At 42.4% G+C, this 13,266-nt stretch overlaps 1 protein-coding gene across 1 annotated transcript in view; it reads left to right on the top strand.

Moving 5' to 3' along the window:
- LOC113164054 (microtubule-associated protein 2-like) overlaps positions 1-13,266 on the top strand; it is a 51,690-nt gene that overhangs the window by 11,577 nt on the left and 26,847 nt on the right. Inside the window, exon 2 of the mRNA XM_026363155.1 lies at positions 6,901-6,977. The gene's annotated coding sequence lies outside the window, so the exon portion shown is untranslated. The remainder of the gene's footprint in view (positions 1-6,900; positions 6,978-13,266) is intronic.

Below are 13,266 nucleotides of genomic sequence, written 5' to 3'. Positions count from 1 at the left end.
AAGAATTGGAAACTGTGAATTGTTGCTACGTTACGTGTTGATAGTGATTGTGAGAAGTGCTGGGAGTCATTTGTTATTTCGCTGATCACATTTGACGTCTTAGACATTCAAGAGTTGAACCAAGCTGAAATGGAAAGATGAAAACAAAGACAATGCTTATTTGCATTTTGCTAATTTGCCTAAAACAAACAAAAATCTCCAGTAGCTCGCTCCTTATCCAGTATCTAATATTCACCTCGGTCTCTTATGGCTGTTTTCATTGAGCTGATCTCCAGCTGTCCTCCTCTGCAGGAGCGTCAGAACTCTAAACCCCAGCGTCTGACCACTGGTGCCCAGATCTCAGGGCTCCCTGTGTAGGTGCTAATTTAGAGCAGATGGCGTGTGGACACCAACGCTCTGAACTCCCATCCACAGGAAAAGGCTTATAAACAGGGACATCCCTGCTACAAATTACAAGCATTTACCTTTCCTTGCTGGTAGCCTGCCCTTTCAATGACATTATCTATTACATTATATTATTCTCATTTAACTTGCTGTGCAGCCTCTCTGACCTTTGGATTCTCTCTGTGTGTCTGGAATTGTTTGTTTTACTTCCGTCAGACTGCCTGCAGGTTCAGAAGGTGATCGTACAAGCTTCTGAATAACCTGAGCCTCCCGTGTTAAAATAACTAACAACAAAAACACTAATACAGTCAAATCTGAACACACAAACGTGATGGACACACTTTTAGATTCAGCGTGACTCATGGTGCACTTTCAGGGGACGTCAACATCACTAGTCTTCACATTTGTTGTTCTCTAATAAACATCAGAATCATCACATTTTAAAGTTTTCTTCAGAGTCACAGTAATTCAGTGAAAGTCTGCACGTCAGTAATTTAGTATCTGCACTGTTTGAATGTGCTGCTAAAGCAAAGCAAGCAATCTGAAGAGCTGTTATTGTGATCTAGATAAACACACATTTTAGTTATTTTTACATGTATAAAATACAAAATAAAATAGGAACTACAAGAAAAGTGTAAATAATGGTCAGCTGCAGTCAAATTCTGAACCCGTCTCTGCTTTTCTTTCTGCACAGGGAGGTTTTCTCTGCAATATAGCGAGACGGCAGCGTTCCTTGCGTAAAAAGCATGTTATGATTTTTTTTCCATGGAGTAATACTGGATCTTGTACAGTAGCCTGTGTTTGAGTTCAGCTCAGGGTGTAGAGGCAACTTCAAAGCGCACGGCTACACCCTGTGGTTAGCGTAAAGCCAGGCACATGTAAGCTGGAGCAGTCAGACACACACACACACACACACCTGGCAGACTGTTAGTATATGCAGCATACACTGTATATTGTAAGACAGGCACACGCCCTCAGTCAGGCGCAAATGTATTTAAGTCTATAAAAACAGTTGGCTGCGTTCGCACCCCTGAATTCCCCCTCAGCCCGAGCATCCCTCCCCTCCACCCGCCTTCCCCCTTCTCCCTCTTTAACACACACATGCACACACAGCCTCTCCACTTCCTGCCTCGTTCTTTCTCTTGAAATCACGTCCCTGTTTTAAACAGCTCTGTCTGAGGCATCATTCACATTGTAAGGAATTTCCTGTGTTCTGCTTATATCCGAAAGGCAAAACAGTCCAAGAATAGCACACACACATCTTCAGCCTGTCAGTGTGTGTGTGTGTGTGTGTGTCCACAATGCACACTTGCATATGTATGTGAGTGATTCGTCAGTATGTGGCCCTGAGAGCCCATCTTGCTGTGTGGTTGGCGACGATTGATCACTCTCCATCCATCAGTCATGTTTTTTTATAACCAGTGGCGATGTTGCACAAGACGGGCACTGGATATTCCCATGTGCACGTGTGTGTGTGTGTGTGTGTGTGTTACTGGTTGTGTTGTCAGTTTGCTATGAATGGCAAGCTGCTCATTGAGATGGTGTGACGCTCACTCCTGGCAAACAAGCAGCCTGTTATTTGCTCTTGGCAGCGGCAAACAAGGAAAGCAGCACTTTCACAAAACCACTTAGGTTTTTATGTAGTGAAGCGCCTCGATTCAGTCGCCCTGTGTGAATACGGTCGAGCGAGCGTCTCGTCGGTGCTCAGGTAACTGTGTTAACTGTTTGTTAAAACATTAATGCAGCACGTTATTCTACTGCCTGTAAATAAACCTTTGTTAGCTGTGTCACTCTTCAAGACCTTTATCACTTGTTAAAATCAAAGATTATTCATGTACCGATTCATAACTTATTAAACATGCTCAGGAACAAGTGGCTGGAGCACAGGAAGTGATTCATTTTACATGCTTAGCCGCAGCGATGCAGTTTGTTTGGAATAAATAAAGTTTGAGTGCACAATACAAAGCAATGACCACAAGATGATGACAAAATTAGACCTCCTACTCGCTCCCTCCTACACGGTGTGATTCTTTTGTGTGTTGTACTGTAGTTAATCAAAGCTCAACTTCAACAGGAGCAACAAACAACAGTCTGGAAGTAATTTTCTTTTTAACCTTTCAAGTGTTTGGCTCATACACCACAGCTTTGGGACAGAAAGAGCAGGTGGAAGTTCTGGATCCTCAGTGGAACCTGCTTTTTGAAGTCAACAATCAACACATCGTTAATTAAAAGAACTGAGTAAAGTGCATCTCAGGATCAGATCTGTTCTCGTGTCCTTGGCTGCTCAGCGTTGCAGGAAATGCATGCAGGGCTTGGACAAGACGTAAGAATTTGGCTTTGTTGTGAGTCATGCTGTTAGTGTCTATATGGAGAGGGCTCTTAGGAGATGGAGAGGATCCGGTCTAGCCACAAATTATAGTCAATGAGTATATTCAAGGCTCTGTAAAAAAAAAAAAAAAGATTCAAAACAGAGAAACTTCTGAGCCTGTGAATCAAATTTAGCTTCTTTTATCAAAAGAAATGAATTTATTCATTAATTCACTGATATCATAACATGAGTGGAGTATAATTGTGTCCTGGTTGACTGAGCCTGAGACAGATGAGTGGCTGCTAACCTTTGAACACACAGCCAGATCAGTGTGGATTTGGCTAATTAGATTTCCATGCTCTTAAATCGTATTCACCATCGCTTTAATGCAAACAACAAAACAAGTGGGTGCTGTTGTTTTACACTTTAAGGCCAAAAGGTGCAGGCACTGTGGGAATTGGGCATCGGATTCGAGCTGGAAAGAAATCGTCCTTGGGTACATGGTGATGCTAGTTGTCATTCAGTCCTCAGACATTAACATGCGTCTGCCAACATGAGCGATTACTAGGTCCATGTCTGGGTGAAGGTATTAACATGGCGCTGGCTGCAGGGCTCACAGTTAAGGATGCAGTCGTCTGGGTTGAAGAGCTTGAATTACAAATTTGTTATTGTTGGACAGTGATGTTAGTAGTAAGTTGTATTTCTGCACCTAATAACTCAGTAGGCAGCTTATTAGAGGTGCTCTCTGCAGCAGTTCGGGTTATGTGGGGTCATCCTGAAACAGGGCTGAATTACAGCTGTAATGACACTTGTGTTGGACAGAATGACTGAAGCCCACTCTGTTGGGAACTCAAACCTGCAATAAATTTGCCCACTCAGTGAAACTCTGCTTGTACCAACGCTGCATTTTTAAAAAGCTTGAGTCAGAGGTCTGATAAGGTGAAATACACCAGCCAGTGTATGTACATGAATCTGGATATTAGTCAGCACCTGTTTGTTTTCCTGGAGAAGCAGGTGATACCTTATTTCTTATCTCTCACGCTGCAGTAATTTGCTGTAGAGTGCAGCCTTGTTCTAATGCTAATCCAGGCCTGTGCCTGTGTGTGTGGTTATCTTGTATCTTTGATGTATTGTGTATTGTGTTGACCTTGCCATAGGTGATAAAGGACATTGATCATGTGATGCTTAATAATGACATATACAGGCTTTTCACAGGCCTCGTTCCTGTCATGTCCAGGGATTTTAATGGTTTGGAGACTAGAACTGGAGAAAGTCAATAAAGCCTGATTGAGATCTGAACTGAGAATTGTCTTTCTTAGACAACACATCAGACAGGACTGCTCTAACACTGACCAGTTATAAAATCTTCCATTCAAATCTGGATGCAGGGGTCCAGGCAGATTACACCGAAGCCGCGATGATCCTTTCGGCTAATCCTGATCATAGTGAGTTGGCAACAACTGACTATAAACCCCCACCTCCAATATAGCAACAAGGCTGACCTACCTTTTAATTTGGGATTAGACACAAGGTTTTGTTGTGACCCGATTTATACTTTGATAACCATGTGATAACCACCCTTTTGATTAAATTAAGTGAATATAAAGTATCTGATGCTGGAGAAAATTGTACTTTGTTATGTTAATTCTTCTGAATTATTAGAATTTTATTCTAAACTAGACGATTACCTGATGTGAAAATAATCACTTTCTTCATTTTGAATCGGATATTACCTCACCTTTATATTGGGAAAATGTCTAAATCATGTTCAAGATAGTGTAAAATATCAAATTAAGGCACAAACTGACTTTAAATGCATAACTGTTTATTTGATATTAAAAATGCAATTGTTAAATGTTAAACTAATCTCTCACAAAGTGCCGTAGTTATTCTAAAGGCACACTGAGCACCAGTGCACCTATTTAAACACAGGTATACCTGTCTTTTAAATCTCCATACTGTATGTTCTGCATCAACACAGGTTAGACAAAATAATGTGTAAGCAGGGAACAGTGAGTTCATCTGCCGTTAGTGCGACTTGCATCTGTTTTTTGGTAGCACAGGCTGAGAGGAGATTAGATGTTACTGGCCACTCTAGCTGGCTCTGCAGCACTGGTCTAGCTTCAGTTTCTAATCAGCGCTGGCAAATGGCATCTCTAAAGGCGGCCAGCGTTGACAGGACTGTCTGCGCCTCTCCGAGTTTTGATTCCCTCCCTTAACTCGCCACCCAACGTCCCCCTGTTCGTCCCTCTTTCTGCTCCTGATCTTATCTCTTATCTCCGCTCTCTTCCTTTTGAACCAACAGCGGCACTGTGCCGCACACGAGCCCCTCAACAAACGGGAAAATAGAAAATGATCTCATAATTCAATTTGACAGCAGGATTATTTTTCCGCTGCCATTTTTAACGTCTCATTTGCTTTCTTTAAACTTGATCCAGTGCCTAATGCTGACAGGTTGATTACAGTCTCTCACTGATGGCTTTTTCTACCCCCGTGAAACAGGACAAGCTAATGATGGTAGTAAGAGAGGATGTGATGTGGGATGGAGGCAGCAGGGCTGGCTTCTTCTATTCCCTTTCTTCCTCTAATTTTTAAGTGGTTTTGGGAACCGTATGACTCACAACAACCTCACTGGTCTCTCTGAGGTTTGGCGATCACGTTAGTGGGAGTGTCTCTTGACATCAGTCTGGTCATACTGGTTTGCTACTGGCTTAATATATTTACTTCTTAAAGGATAGGTTCAAGTCCGCGTTAACATGTCGAATTTATCAAATGAGTGTTGAAGGAATCACAGTATTTGACACTGCAGTCATTCCTTCAGTTTGGATTAACAGAATAACACCTAAAGTATTGATGCTACTGCCACTATTTGTTTTTTTGTCCTGTGTTGTTGCACACATTTAATGAAATGCTCAAACGTGCATCTGACTTTTTTGGAAGAGATAAGCACTCATCATCTTATCACCTCATCATTAGGGCAAACATCTTGTTTACAGACAACTAAATATGAAAGTAAATCACCATTTATTTGGATTTGTGTCTGTCCACCAAGCAAATATAAGTCCAATAGTCCTTCTTCTTCTAATATGATGCTCCTCAGGCGTTATCAGGTGCAGGTTTATTCCTGGTGTTGTCAACTACAGGAGCTCAATAAGGACAAACCTCAAAAAGGGAAGAAGAGATCCTCCTTATTTCCCACTTCAGGAGCAGTGGGCTGAAGAGCAGCCAACAATAACTCATTCAACATGTCTATATCATGTGAATATTGGACTAAGCTGTGCTGCTGATGGATTGTTCAGGACTTGGACTCTTGCGAGCCTCTGTAACATAAATATATTTCATTTCATGTGGGTTGAGGTTGCAGTAATAAGCAGAGAATTAGGTTTTCAGCCGTCAGTGTTTGGTGCTACTGGAGAGTATGGTTTTGCTCTGCTTGTCTGGCCTCTGCAGTCTCTCTTCCTCTCCCTCGTAGCCACTCGCTAAGGCCCTCTTTTCCCCTTCGTTCCCCCTCTCTGTCTTTGTTTCAGTGCTGCTGCTGCAGTTGGCCGTGCCTGCAAATGAGCACGGGGGACAGAGCAATTATTCAGCGCGGGGCAAGCCCTGCACCCCTCTTTTTATACACACATTCTCGCTGCGCTCGCTGTCATGTTTAAATGTTTCTTGCATTCATAATGAGAGTCTTACAGATGAGATAAAGACACACACACACGCACACACACGCAAAGAAACGAAATACGCTTCTGGAAATATCTTAGATAGAGACGGTCTTTTATCTTGAAACTCAAATCCCCTAGGGGTGGATGAGCTTCATATCCTTTTCAAACATGAATTATTATGAGTGACACACACACACACAAACACACACACACATTTCTTGTGCTTAGAATTGGAGAAACCCTCCCATCCCCCCCCTCATCTATACCCCTCCCCAATGCAATGCAGACGTGGTTGCAGAGTGTGTGCTAGTGAAGTGGAGGCAGGGTGGAGGTGGTGGTGGTGCTGAGGGGGGTGGACCTACATGAGACAGCATCCCGGTTGGCTCGGCGTATGTGTGTGTGTGTGTGTGTGTTTGTGAGGGAGTGTGTAAGCTGCAGCAATGTGCTCGCCGGCTCGACTCGTCTGCGAAAAAGCCTCAGTCGTGTCTGTCAGCGCTGCGCTGCCCCAGTGACTCTCACCTTTTTTTATTTTCCCTGTTTTTCTCTCTGCAGAAGCCGCTGCCTTGCCCCCCACCCCCTCGTGCACTTTCTGCAGACAAAAGGCTGGCATAGCTGCCCCACCCCACCAGGTAAGACATTTTTCCTTTGGGATGCACAAATAGGAATTGTATGCAGTTCCTTTATCTCGTGCTAAACTGCCACCAAAGCAGCAGAGTTGATGCATCAGCTATTTTAGCAGGAGGAATATGTTTCATGTGAATACTGTCGCAGACATAAAAGAAAAATCTGAATTGTTTCCCTATTTTATTGACAGAATGTGGGTGCAAAGGGCCATCTTTCATGTCTGTCTAAATTGGCATTGCGTGCCTTTGTGTGCAGAGATTGTTATCAGTACGTAGATTTGCTGGTGACATACTGAAACAGAGTGAAGGAGCTGATGTTATGATAAGCCAGGGGCTGTTTCTGTGTTTTGATGACCTTTAGTCTTTGTGACGTACCTCGTCTAGACATTGCTGATTATTCAGCCAGCAGGACACTGAAACGGCACAGTGCACCCCGAGCCTGCTGCTGCTGCTGCTGCTGCTGCTGTGTGTGCATGTATGCAAAGGCAAATGTTTACCAAGAAATATAAAACCATGATCTCTGATGATCTTTGCTCTTTGGAACAAAACATGATTTCCATTGGAAATAATGGCGCTTGTGATATGTTTAGCAGCTGACGCTGAGACTGTGATGGCATGCGGCCGTTGGTGGTTAGCGACTCATAGCCAACAGATTGTTGGTGGTTTCTCCGTGGGAGTGACACCAAGTCGTGCAAAACCGCAGGACACATTACGACTCCTGTCAGCGTCGGGCGAGCTGGCTGTCACAAGTTTGCTGACGGCTCGGTCGGGAGGGCATTTTGGAGCTGATGGGCGGTTTTGGGGCGAGCAGGTGGTGATGAAGTGATGAGACACCAACTCTGACTTCCTGCCCTTACCCTTTTCCCCCCGTTTTGTCCCTCCCACGTTTTCTATTCCTCCCTCTGCATATTCCCACCTTTATCTGCTTTGATGTCTCATTTCTCTCCCACTCATCATCTTCATGTCACCCTTATTTCTCTTCCTCAGTGTGACATTTTTTCTGTCCACGAGAGGGTTAAATGAGCTCAGTAATATTTTTATAGCTTCAACCATGGGAGAAAATAAACAATACTACGGAAAACACCAGTGAAGTTCTACAAATTGATATTAAAATGATGTGAGATACCTTTTAGATACATTTATTTTACCATTAAACCACTTAATCTGATCAGATATTACATTAGCTAACTTTATAATTTCATCCACTGTATTATAGTGAGTAAGATTAATGTGACTAAAAACTGTAACTGATGGAGTTTCACTCAATTTCTGTATAGCCTTGGATTATGATGTACACGATCAGGTCATGTAAGACTAAACCCTAAAAAAGATTTTTCATCTATTCATCTATTTTCTTAACCGCTCGTCACCGAGGGTCACAAGAGTGCTGGAGCATCTCCCAGTGTCTGCGTGGGTTCTCTCAGTGCGCACCGGCTTCCTCCCACCTCCAAAGACATTTTTCATCAACTTATTAAATATCTCAACAATCCACAACACAAAGTTCATTTTTTCCCACTATCTATAAACATTTTTGCCCAAGGTTGAATTTTATGTTTATTAGACAAGAGACAAGAGTTATTTGGTAGTTTGACCAACTCACAAAACAAGTGTTGATACTTAATTTTCGAAGTGAGGAGCGTGTGTGTGGTTACGTGGGACGCCTGTGTGCACTAAGGACACTGCAGGGTGTCCTTACACACACCCTGCTGCTCCTTTATTAACATATCTGCCCTTTCTTCCTACCTCCCAATAATTTCTTCAGTTTCCATCTTTGTCTTTTGCATCCACAGTGCCATGCCCCTCCTCACTCCTCTCCACCCCCTCTCAATCTATCTCTGTCTCCGTCTGCCTGCTTGGTTGCTGGGCAGCTCTCAGGCGAGCTGTCTTCTCCCAGGAACCAACTTGGGATGACATGCCATGGCGTAGGAGAAGAGGACGATGGGGCAAACACACCCTCTGCCTGTCTTCCTCACAAATAGTGTCCTGTCCCCTCATCATCCTCCACCTCCTGATCATCCCCTTTTCCTGCGTCCAGCTCTGCCAAGCTCATGTCCTCCGAGCGAGGTCATCGTCTGGCACATAGGCTGCTGTAGCAGTCGTTTACCCATCTGTTCGAAGGGCAAAACCAGTGGGAGAGAGGGACATTGTCTTGGAGTCAACATCGCCCCTGGTTCCAACTCCTGTTAGTCAGCAAAGCATTTGAAATGTAATGTAGATGATGTAGGTGTTGCAGAAATGCCAAGTTAGGAAGAGAGGGGCTTTGTTTTGTGGACTTTCCCTCCTGTACTTCTGCAACTGTCAGAAACAATTTGGAAACAGAAGCAGAAATTGTGGTGGTTTATTCCTGATTCACAAGTTGCATTATGGTTAATGTAGGATCAAGAGTTTTTGGCAATTGACAAATACTAGGCTCTAAAAGTCTATATATTTTCAATTTTATTTATTTATTTTTTAATCTGACGTATGTGTCACAGTTTTACGTAAACCCGCTGTAGTGGTTTGAGTTTGCATTTCCGAGTAAGATTATTTCGGTTTTCTTATGCTAAAGCTGTTATAACACCGATTTTCAAGAGTGCAACAGTTCAGAGCGCATGCAGAAGCAAACTGTAGGAGAAAGGGCCGCTGCAGTCAAGTCAACACAGCCTTCGACTTTGACAGAATGCCCTTAAGTGTCCACCGAGAAGTGATACTTGACAGCTACGAAGCTGGATGTCAGAGCACTGACAGAGACGAGGTGAGCCAGACATAGATGCAGCTGAATAAAACAGACAGTGTGGTATTTGGGGCTGGACGGCAGCAATCTTGGTGAAGCTGTTACACAAGCTCGTAGGCTGTGCTGTTGAGGAATTTGAGATGATGGAAACTACCTTGAAGCCCTGAACCCGTTTGGTGTTTAAGATAATTTATGAAATTTAGTTGTAATGGGCTGTCTGACTAAATTCGGATGTTTTAGGGCCTTAAATGGCTCCTGAGATGCAGACGGATTGAGAAAGAGTGAATATAAAAGATCACTTTATAAGAACAAAGATATCATTTGTGATGTGGGATTTAAATCTAAACCATTATCTCAAAAGCAATTAGCAGAAATCTAAAAGATTTTACAAAACAGAGCATCAAACGTAGTCTATAAAAGTGCCCATCCTTGCATTCTTCAGGGTGAAAGTTTTCCATCACAGTAAAATCTTAGCCTGCAGGCGTCCATTTAGACGGCCTTGTCCTCGCTTGTTGATTGATGAATGTGTGTGTAAAGCCTACATGTACAGTAGATGTATGTGGACGTCTTCTGCCACCTGTCTTCACTCTGAAGTGCAGCTGTTGCCTTGTGGGCATGAAGGCCTGCACCTGGTCCTGCCTGGTTTACATAACGCAGCAAGAGAAACTGCTGCTCACATGTGTTTAAGCCTGTAGATAATGTAAAGGGAAGAGTGTGAGTTTGGTTTTGCATTTACGGTGCAAGGTGTGTGTGTGTGTGTGTGTGTGTGTGTGTGTTTAAGAGTCTGTCCACAGTCTGTTGACCTCTGCTCAGTGAGGTCAGACCCTGCCTCTATTTATCTAATAAAATAGGAAAGTACTATAAGAGCAAGAAGAAAAATCTGTCAGTAGTTTTGAACACATGCTACTGTTCATAACAAATGAATGCAGCATTAAAGTCCCCTAACTGGAAATTAGGATAGTATATCAAAGAGTATAGTACATCACAACGACAGCTCTGATAAATTTCAAACTTCCCCCGTTGCTTTTTCTCCTAAACAGGATATTGTTGTTTTTTTCTGGACAGGATTCCATGAAACCAAGTGTGTGTCCACTCTTTCCAGTAAAACACACAAATGGCCCAAACTGGTGCCATGATATAGTTGTTGTGGCTTTTGAAACTGTTATAAATGAATGGCTCAAATTGTGATAATGGCATTTCCATAATGGATTACTTAATGGGTCTCAACTGTGTCTTTTGGCACAAGGCACAAGGGAAATACGAAAAAAAAAAAGTTCTACTAAGTTTAATTAGTTGTGTTGAGTTTAAAAGCAACTTATTTCCGGAGGAATTTCCTTAAATTGATTTATTACAGGAAACTGCCTTGTGTTTATTTGAATTGTACCATGTATAAAAAAAAAACTCCACTGACTAGTAAATAAACTTGAAGTGTTCCCAGTGAACACAGTTCTAATTAGTGTCAAATTACTTTTTTTCCCAGGAAATCCCTGAAGCAATAATCAGGAATTTACAGACACATTATTTCTGAATAATCTAATTTTCATTATTCTGCAGTCTTTTATGGTTATTTGTTCTCTTTCAGCCTTGAACTTTGTCATTTGACTCTTAAATATCTAAAGCTGTCTCCTGAATATTATGTTCCAATCCTACTAAACTGCAACGGTGATGATGATTTTTTAACAAACATAATGATGCAGTGATTATGCAACATATTTTCAGAATGAGTGGATGCATCCACTGAATGAGACTTACAAAGAGGTGGTTGGACTGTGTATAATGTGCAGGACTGACAAACCGCAGACCTGAGTTCGTGTCCAGATTCTGTGTGAAGTTTAGGCAAGAAAAGCACTTTTGGCAAGGATTAAAGAAAAGATCCTGTTTTTGTTTAAGTATAAATACAGATGTTGTGTATGAAGTGATATGACCACATATATCTTTATTACCCCAAAGAAATCTTGCCTGAGTTCATTAGACTCTTTGATGCAACTGCTCACAGCTCAACCTGTTTTGGGGCTGCCACACATTAGACGGCTCCCCTCCCTCCTCACACTGCTGCCACAGTGATATTAGCAGTTTGTCTGCTCGTCTGTGGCCTCTCGTGCTCGTCTCTCTGCTTCCTGCAGATTAATTAATGAGCCTCTTTCCCAGCAGAGTTTGGCTCATTAGGCGCACAGACCCTCTCTGTGCACTGTACAAAGTGCAGAAATGTAGAAAGCAGCCTCCCTCCTCTCTCTGGCTCTCTTTTCACCTGTGAGATTGCACTGATACAGAGTCCCTCTTCAGAGAAATGGATCTCGGGACTACATGGAGACCGGAAAAGACAAAATGAATCATTGATGCAATTACTCAGTAGCTCACATGGAGTGAAGTCGGTGATAAAAAGCTAATGAGGAGGTATAAATTCTAAACTCTTAACACACAAATCATGTAGAATAGTAAGAGTATGCAACAGTTCTCAGAAGCAGAAGAGTTGGTTTCTCAACTGCAGTTGTTATGAGGGAGATAAAAAATAAGGTTAATTTTAAATCCTCCTGCATTTTGGCTATCGAGTTGTGCGGCTCAGAATGTGCCTCACCTTGACCTGACTGCATGTGTTCATGCTCAAGGAGTGTGTGTGTGTGTGTGTGTGTGTGTGTGTGTGTGCCTGTGGGGAGTAAAAAGCTGTCTGTGTGTGAATTATAGATGAGGAAATAGGGGCGACGGCCAAGTCAAAAAGGGAGGAATCACAGAGCGCAGAGGAGAGGCTCTGTTAAATTTACTGGCTGGACCCCCAGGTTGGAACAAAACACACCAACACACACCAGTCAGAGGCACGCTATTACCATAAATCATCTCATTCCATGGTCATCATTTGTATTTTAGTGGGGAAAGAATATAAATATATATATATATATATTATATGTATTTTTTTAAGTAATTGTTTTCACAAATGACTTTGTATAATGATATTTATCCAATAACACACTTCCTGTAGTAAATTATAATAAATCCTACACTGGTCTGTTGTTTTTCAGGTTTCATTGTAGTAGTTTCTTCCTTCTTTTTTTTATACACAGCAACTTCTGCCAAGTGCCAAAATGAATTAATAGCCCATGAAATAGAATCTCTCTCGTTCAGTGTGATGCAGTTTTTTTTTAAGTCTGTGTTTTATATATTCTAAGGGTGGCCTATGGCTGAGTATGGAACTAAGATTTGAATAATTAAGGTCCTGCAGGATGAGCAATGTTCGGTTGATAAAGCCGAATTAACAAATTACAATAATGCAGACGGCAGCGCTCAATAAAACTAAACCAGATAATTCTGGAAACATCTTTCTGTGTCTTCTGTCGGCTTATTTCAGCAAAGTTCATCGAGGTTCATCAGGCCTTTTCGCGCAGCGCAGAGATTAGGATTCATTTCCTGTTTGCCTCATCTCCAGCGATGGAGTCAAATCTGTGGATTAGGTCAGCTTCTGACCTCCTTCTCCTCTTTCCCTTCCTTCTTCTATCCCTCACTCCTCCCTTCCTCCATCGCTTCTTGCTTTGCCTTCTGTTTGACCCATTCGGCCTCCCTCGTCCTGGGAATAACACCCAGGTCAAGATG

Source organism: Anabas testudineus, chromosome 2 (genome assembly GCF_900324465.2).
Source record: "Anabas testudineus chromosome 2, fAnaTes1.2, whole genome shotgun sequence".
In the NCBI taxonomy this organism is placed as follows: domain Eukaryota; kingdom Metazoa; phylum Chordata; class Actinopteri; order Anabantiformes; family Anabantidae; genus Anabas; species Anabas testudineus.
Note: the sequence above shows the minus strand (reverse complement) of the source record. Positions and strands in the feature narration are given on the sequence as shown.